This window comes from Rhinolophus sinicus, linkage group LG10 (genome assembly GCF_036562045.2).
Source record: "Rhinolophus sinicus isolate RSC01 linkage group LG10, ASM3656204v1, whole genome shotgun sequence".
NCBI classification, from domain to species: domain Eukaryota; kingdom Metazoa; phylum Chordata; class Mammalia; order Chiroptera; family Rhinolophidae; genus Rhinolophus; species Rhinolophus sinicus.
Window position 1 is genome coordinate 108,598,363 of NC_133759.1, and position 7,706 is coordinate 108,606,068.

Below are 7,706 nucleotides of genomic sequence, written 5' to 3' on the forward strand. Positions count from 1 at the left end.
ACCTGCGGAGGGGCTTGAGGACCAGAGTTCCAGAGCAGTGTCAGACTTTCCTGGGTCTGAGTCGCCCGGGAGCTGGTACAGAGGCTGAGCCTGATCCCGGAGGCCAAAGGTAGGGCCTGAGGCTCTGTATTTCTGACAAGCTCCCGGGTGATGCTGAGGCTGCATCGTGAGTAGCAAAAATGGGGTCCTGGGGCCCCATTTTGAATGTCGTGGTCGACGGTAGCATCAGACCAGCAGGACCAGCACCTGGAGGTTGCTAGACAGGCAGACACTCAGGCCCCACCCAGCCTCCTGGGTCCTTGCCAGGCACATTGTCCTGGGATAAGCGCTGGTCTATAGCACTCCCCGTCGCAGCCCTGTGGTCCTGCCAGCTCCTAGCCTAGGAGATGAGCACTGGGTGTCACCCCTGCATAGCAAAGGCAATATGATGACGAGCAAATGCTTCTCGAGCTTGCTGACCTTTCTCGGATTAAAAGCCCTGATTACCAGGGTGGTTTCGCATTTCCCAGCCAAGTGTGCTGCCCTTTGATCAGCCTGGAGAGTGCCCTGCTGCCCTGGAGATGGCAGTGCAGGACGGGAACTGAACCAGACCGAGTTGGGAAAACCACAGCCGTTCCTCCCTGACTCACCGCCATTAGTCCTGTGATGGCCAGGGCTGGCCTGGGGGTCTCCCAGGAGCTCCTAGCCTGAGCTCTGGTTTCCTGGATTAATCAGGAGTGGCAGTCAGCCCGGCACCCCGCCCTGAGCGATCCTCTGACAGGACAACTCAGATGGATACTGGTGGGAGGTTCATGTCATCGGCTAGAATTGGAGAGCAGTCATTCAGTCATTTGATTAGCATTTATTAATTGCCTGCGGTGTGACAGGCAGCCTGCTAGGTGCTGGGGACACAGACCCCATACAAAGAAAAGAAGGGTGATTAAGCATCACCCAAATACTCGTACGTGTGAGCTGTGAGTCCGTGCTGCCGAGGAGAGCTTCCTGCTGTTCAGAATAGATACTAGAAGGGTTTTCGACCTCATCTGGGAGGCGAGATCTAAGGGATAAATAAGTAGCTTGGCAGAGCGGGTTGGACAGGAAGCATGCTTAGTCACTTTAAGATGACAACATAGCTATGCATGCCTGCACAAATGACAGGTTTCCTTATAGTTTCCCCTTCTCCCTGGTGACAAACTAGTCTTAGCCAATCAAAGCTAGAGTTTACAGGACATCGTGTCACTCAAAGTGCCCTAAGCTTTTTTGCATGGGTGGCCCCAAATGATGGGCCCTCAAAATAATCAGCAGATGTTCTCTGAGTGTGTATCACGTGCAGGAAGTAGCTCTGGGTCACGCTGACAAGCAATAGCCGGGCTCTTATCTGCAAAGAACCACTGATTTTACTGGAAAGATTGGATACCACCCATGAGAAGGAAAAGAACAGGGCAATGTGCTTTACAAATGAGAGCCAGAGGGCAGGGGAAACAGTGGGAGTTCAAAGGACAGAAGGTGGGTGCTAGGGACGAGTGGGGGTGGTCTAGTGGGGTGGGGGGAGGGTGGGCCAGGTAGCAGTGCACTGTGGACAAGAGGACTGGGGGGGCAAGTCTGTCACTTACGGAGCCACCCTACCTCGGCACCCCAAGGGTCAAGGCAAAGAAGGCTTCCAGGGCCCATCTAGCTGAAATCCCGCATTTCCTTAAAAGTGCTCTTACATTATGCATTCTTCTCCATGTTAGATGCATATTTAGCGTAAAAATAATGTTTTGAATTGCTGGCTAAAGTATTGGAATTTTCCCCCTTAACTCTTCAAGACAAATTGAGGCTTTAGGAAGAGACAGGTGTTTCAGGCACATCACTGACCAGTCCTCAGCTAGACAGATGGGCTGGGCAGGGTTCTTTCCTGGGGCCATTGGGACCCTGCGGCCTGGATTCAGATCCCAGCATGACCTTCCCATGTGACCTGGTGGTGGGGGATCCTTCATCAGTGCCTGTGCTCGCTGGGTGGGGATGAATCACAGGACCCATCTCACAGGAGTTGGTGAGTGATGAGGGAGTGAATACCCTTAAAATACTTAGCTGCACAAAGTTGATGTTAGATGTTATGCTATTCCCTTAGTCAGTAAATGATAGCTGTTATGCTTATCAGCCTCATTGATAGGGCACGGAGGGTCTTGAATGGTTCACACTTCAAAAAGTGTGTCCAGGTCCCGGTGTGTGTGTGGTGTCGAGGTCCTAAGAGTTAAATTGTTGTCAATCTGGGGGCTGGCGGGGGTGAAAGGCTTGTCCTGGCTGCCATTGGCCCTTAGAGAATAGTGGAGGGGACGCCGTGCCATGCCAGCCGGTTCACCACCTGGGAAGACGGGGCGGCGGGGGGGCACTGGTGAAGGAGGCCCAGGGGTGGCAGCTGGCTCATGTGAGAGGCAGGTGCCTACCGGTTATACACTGAATGTTTGCGTCCATCCAAAGTTCTTGTGTTGGACCCTGACCCTCCGTGTGGCTGTATTTGGGGGGGGGGGGGCTCGGAGGAATTAACTGAGGTCAAATGAAGGCCAAGGCTGGGGCCCTGACCCCATAGGGTTAGTGTCCTTGTAAGACAGCTTGCTGTCTGTCTGTCTCTGTGATGTGAGTCATGGTGAGAAGGTGGCCTTCTATAAGCCAGGAAATGCACTTACACCAGAAACATACTCTGCTGGGCTTTGTGGGACGTCCAGCCTCTAGGACTGAGAAAATCAGCTCCTGTTGTTTAAGCTGCCCTGTCCGTGGTCCTTTGTTATCGCAGTCTGAGCAGACTGACAACCATAGCTGGTGGCATCAAAAGGGATCGTCATTTATCAGAGGCCAGGCCTGAAAGCCTCTGCATGCATGATTTTTTCTTTTCTTTTCTTTTTTAGCTCAGAGAGGCATGTTCTGACCCTCCTTTTCCCAAGGCCTCTCCCTCACTTTGTAATTATATGTTTTCTGGCTTACCTGCCCATTGTAATTGTATGTTTGCCATCCTTTTCCTGTATACCAGCCTCTTGGAGAGGACTGGGCACTACAGGTAGGTGCTCAGTGGCTGTTTGTCCTTGTGCTGATGGATCCAGGTACCGAGGTACACGGTATGTCCTTATGGAACCTTCGCAGTTCTGCCAGGTAGGTGTCATCTGTCTTCTACAGATGAAGACCTGAGGCTGAGAGAGGAGTGCCTTGTCTCGAATGTGCGCACCTGGTGGCTGCGGATGGGAACCCCGGTATCACTGGCTGCAAAGTCCCCATGCGGTCCCCAGAAGAACCACCTGCCTTTAGAGGATGAGCTGAGTTGTACATGTTGAGTTTTCCAAGATGGTGGACTTCCAGGTGGGTATGTCCAAAGGGCACGAATAGGTGCCAAGGATCTCAGAGTTGGAAAGGATTGTCGGACATCACTACACACTTTCATCCAGAACTGGACTCTGGTCTTCATGTTCATGGGAGGCGGCCATGCCCAGCGAGGGGTCCCCACCACAAAGGGGCTGTTTGATGGCATTTCGAGATGTTTGATGGCTGAAGTTCTTCTTTATCCTGAGCCAGTAGCTATTTCCCTGGTTTTAAAAAAATGATAAACAGGAGAAAGCTGAGAGGAGAACTGTGAGGTCTCAAGAAACTTTTTCTGGCCTGACAACAGCCCGTTAATCAAAACTTTGCATTTGGTCCTTCAGACGCTTCTAAATCTGTCACTTGACTACTCTCAGCCCATCTAACCCACCTGTAGGAGCATCACAAAGACCTCTGTCATATGTTTGGCTGAAACCCAGACACACAGTCTCTTAGTCTTTTCCTCCCAGGAAGGGAAATGAGCTGCCTTTGGTATGAATGGGCTCTGTGGGTCCAGGCGGTGACCTGAGGACCACCCATATGTTCCTTCTTCTCCCGGGGCTCACAAGAGTTTAGCTTTGTGTGCCCAGCCAGACGTCGAGCTCTGCAACTTCTAGAATCTGCCCTTTCTTGCTTTTTTGCAATGTGCAACATCTGTTCATCCCTCCTGTCTTGGCCCCTTCCTGCTCCTTGGGGCTCTCTGAAGATGGGGACTCTATCTGTCACGGTCACTGTCCTGTTTGCCACAGTGCCCCAGGAGCCTGGCAAGGAGGAACCGCCCAGGTACTGTTGATCTGCACTGAACCGACTCCAACCCTGTGTCTCATTCTCAGGGTCCGCGGTGTCTGGTCCTCCTGGTTTCCCGCATCTCCACCTGTCTCCTGCTTTCGTTCTTCTTACAAAACAGGACATTGTTTTGTGTAACTGTGAAAGGAACGCGTGCCTATTAAGGACCCTAGCAGTAACCAAACAACAATTACCCACAATTCAGTGCTGAGGTAACGACTCCCATGTTTGTCCTGAGTTTTTGACACAGATTTTCAGCTGCCTGTGGGACACTGACATCAGGGTGTCCCTGAAACATCTCAAGCTCTGCCTCTTCTGTCATCTTCCCCCTTCACGCTGCTCCAGAGTTTCCTAGATTGGTTAATAGCATCACCAGTCACCAGATCACCCAAGACAGAAATCTTATATTATCTTCCTTTTGACCCCAACACCCAATTAGTCACCAAGACTTGCTCAGTCTTGCTCCTTGGAATGTTTTTCATCATGACCCTGGCTTTCTAGGGCTCTAAAGCGGACCCTTATCATTTCTTGTCTGAATTATTGCAACAACATTCTTAACTGGTTTCCTAACCTTTAACCTCTCCTGTTGGGCAATCTAATCTCTACATTGCTGCTGAGACAAGACCCTATTATCCCTGTGCTCAGAAACCTTCAATGACAGACCATTGTCCAGAGAAAAATTCAGCGTGACGTTCAAAGATCCACATCCTTTGGTCCAAATCTTCGTCTTCATCTTCATCTTCTGTTCAAATATCGCCTCCTCCAGGAAGCCTCCTCTGATCTTTAGGGTCAAAATGAACAACTCCCTTTCTTTGTTCTCCCATGATGCTTTGGTTGGGTACTTTTAGCAGGTCTTACCAATCGTTTTATGATTTGTCACGTATCTTGCTTCCCCTCTAGACTGGGAACTCATTGATGCTCCATTGATCCTTGTGTGACCCAAGAAAAGCACAGAGTTGTTCAGGCTGATTTCAGCACAGAGGTCGCCCGGGCACAGAAATGGGAATCTTAAAGCAGTTGTGCTGTCACGTGTCACCTTACTTCCCTGGAACTTCGGTTTTCTCTTTTAAAAAGTTTCAAATGATTTTTTTCTATTTTAAATTTTATATATTTAAAAGTAAAAAAATGTATTCACCAGTTATCCATTTCCTCCGATTTTGCTTGAGGACTTGCCGCTCGCGTCCCCATTGGGTGCAGTCCAGTGAAGGTGGGGTGGGGTTTACAGCCAGGAGTCTCCCTCCCCATGTCAAAGGGAGTCATATGACCCAAGTCAGACCCGACTGGATGCTGCTTCCTCTGGAAATGGAATCTGAGGCAAAAGAAGAAAGAGGTGACACGTGAGTAGAGCGCTGTCTGTCCTGCCCAGTTCCCCCGTGGCACCTTTTGTGTTAGGGTGCTCCAAAATTAGGACCCCACTCCTTGTGGAGTTAGGCTATACTTAGGTTTTTGAAAATGACAGGGAGATGGAAATCCCAGAACTCCAGAAGGCTTTGCTACCCTTTCATTCCCTGTCAAACACTATGTTAGGTCATATTCAGATGTGCCCCATAGTACGTCCAGCTCTCAGCTAGGTAACAGGCTTCATCACTTGCCTAAACCTCCTGGACCTCTGAGTGGGCAAGGCTTACCAGGTGCAAGCGACCTCCCACAGTCTGCAATTCAGTATGCTGAAGAGACCCTTCATGATGGAGAAGTGTGCGCACGTCTATTCACAACTCTTGTTTTTATTTAAGACACTAAGAGGGTAAGTTTCTCTCTGGAAACATCATAACAATAAGCAAGCAAAATCTCCAAAGAAGGATTTTTAGACGGCAAATGTGTAGACTCATCTGTTCTCCCAACCTGTAGCTTAGCTTCCAGAAAGGGTGTGTGGTTTGTTTTCAGGTACCAGTGACTGTTTATTAACCCAAGAATGAGAATCATCATGCGATTTGCATTTCTCCAGTGGCTAATGATTTGAAGTCTTCATGTATTAATTTTCCATCTGCCTATCTTTTCCAGTGTAATGTCTCTTCATTTGCCCATTTTCTAATTAAATTGTCTTTTTACTATTGATTTGTGAGAGTTCGCGTGCACGCACGTGTGAGTGTGTGAGTGTGTGTGTATTCTAAATACATGTCTTTTGGTAAATAAATGGTTTGCAAATATTTTCTCCCAGTTTGTAGCTTGTTTTCTCATCCTTTTCACAGGGTCTTTTTTTCTATTGAGATACAATTGGCAGACCATAAATTCACCCTCTTAAAGTGTACAATTCAGTCGTTTTTAGCATCTTCAGAGTCATACAGCTGTCGCCACTATTTCATTCCTGAACATTTCCACCCCCCCAAGTAAACTCCACGGCCACGAGCAGTCACTCCTCATTCTTCTCCTCCCTCCGGCCTCTACAACGGCCTTTGGACTCTAGGATTTGCCTGTTCTGGGTATTTCATTTGAATGGAATCTTATACTACGCGACCTTTGGTGTTCGGCTGCTTTCACTTAGCATCGTTTTCAGGTGTTACATGTTGCGTGGAGCATGTATCAGCGTCCCCTTCCCTTTTGTGGCTGAGTAAGACCCCAGTAGGTGGGCGGGCCACATTCTGTCCATTGTAATGAGTTGAACTCCTAGCCCCCAGTGCCTGAGCATGTGACTTTATTTGGAAATAGGTTGGTAATGGCTAAAGTAAGGCTCACTGTGGAGTGATCTTCATATGACTGGTGTCCTCATATGAAGCACAGAGAGAAGGCAGCCGTGGGACAACGGACGCAGAAATAGGCGTGATATAGCCACAAGCCAAGGAACACTAAGGGTGGCCGGCCACCCTGCAGGTTTCAGAGGGCGCGTGGCCCTGCCAAAGCTTCCATGGACAGTGAGACAATACATTTCTGTGGTTTCAGCCGCCCTAGGAAACTAAAGCATCCATTCATCACTTGATGGACATTTGGGTTGTTTCCACCTTTGGACTATCATGAATCATGCTGCTATGAACATTCATGGGCAGGTTTTTGTGTGGATATGTTTTCAGTTCTCTTGGGGTGTATACTTGGAGTGGAATTGCTGGGTCATGTGGTAGCTCTATTTTTAACTATTTTTGTGTGTGGCAAAATACACATAATGTAAAATCTATCATTTTGACCATTTTAAAGTGTAAGTTCAGTGGCATTAAGCAATTCACAATGTTGTGCTACCATCACCGCTGTTAGTTCCAGAACTTTTGCACCCCTCGCCCCCCCACAAACTGAAATGCCATCCTTATTAAGCACTCACTTCCCATTCCCCTCCCCCAGCCCCTGGAAACCCCAAATCTGCTTTTTGTCTCTATGGATTTGCGCTTCTGGGTATTTTGTATAAATGAAATCGTATCATATATGTCCTTTTGTGTTTGGCCTCTTACACTTAGCATAATATTTTCAAGTTCAACCACATTCGATTAATAGCATGTCCCAGTACTTTATTCCTTTTATGGAGGAATAATGTCCTACTGTATAGATTGACCATATCGCGTTCATCCGTCCATTAAATGATGGACACAGGTGAGCTCCACCTTTTGGCTATCGTGAGCAGTGCTGCTGTGAACCTCTGTGTACATGTTTTTGGTGGAACTGTTTTCAGTTCTTTGGGTATATACCTC

At 48.5% G+C, this 7,706-nt stretch overlaps 1 long non-coding RNA gene across 1 annotated transcript; it reads left to right on the forward strand.

The window, feature by feature from the left end:
* The first annotated feature begins 1,324 nt into the window (after positions 1–1,324).
* LOC141567135 (uncharacterized) lies at positions 1,325–6,115 on the forward strand. The gene is made up of 3 exons (XR_012489531.1): positions 1,325–1,485; positions 3,133–3,312; positions 4,996–6,115. It is a non-coding gene; the product is annotated as an uncharacterized LOC141567135 (long non-coding RNA).
* The last annotated feature ends 1,591 nt before the right edge of the window (positions 6,116–7,706 follow it).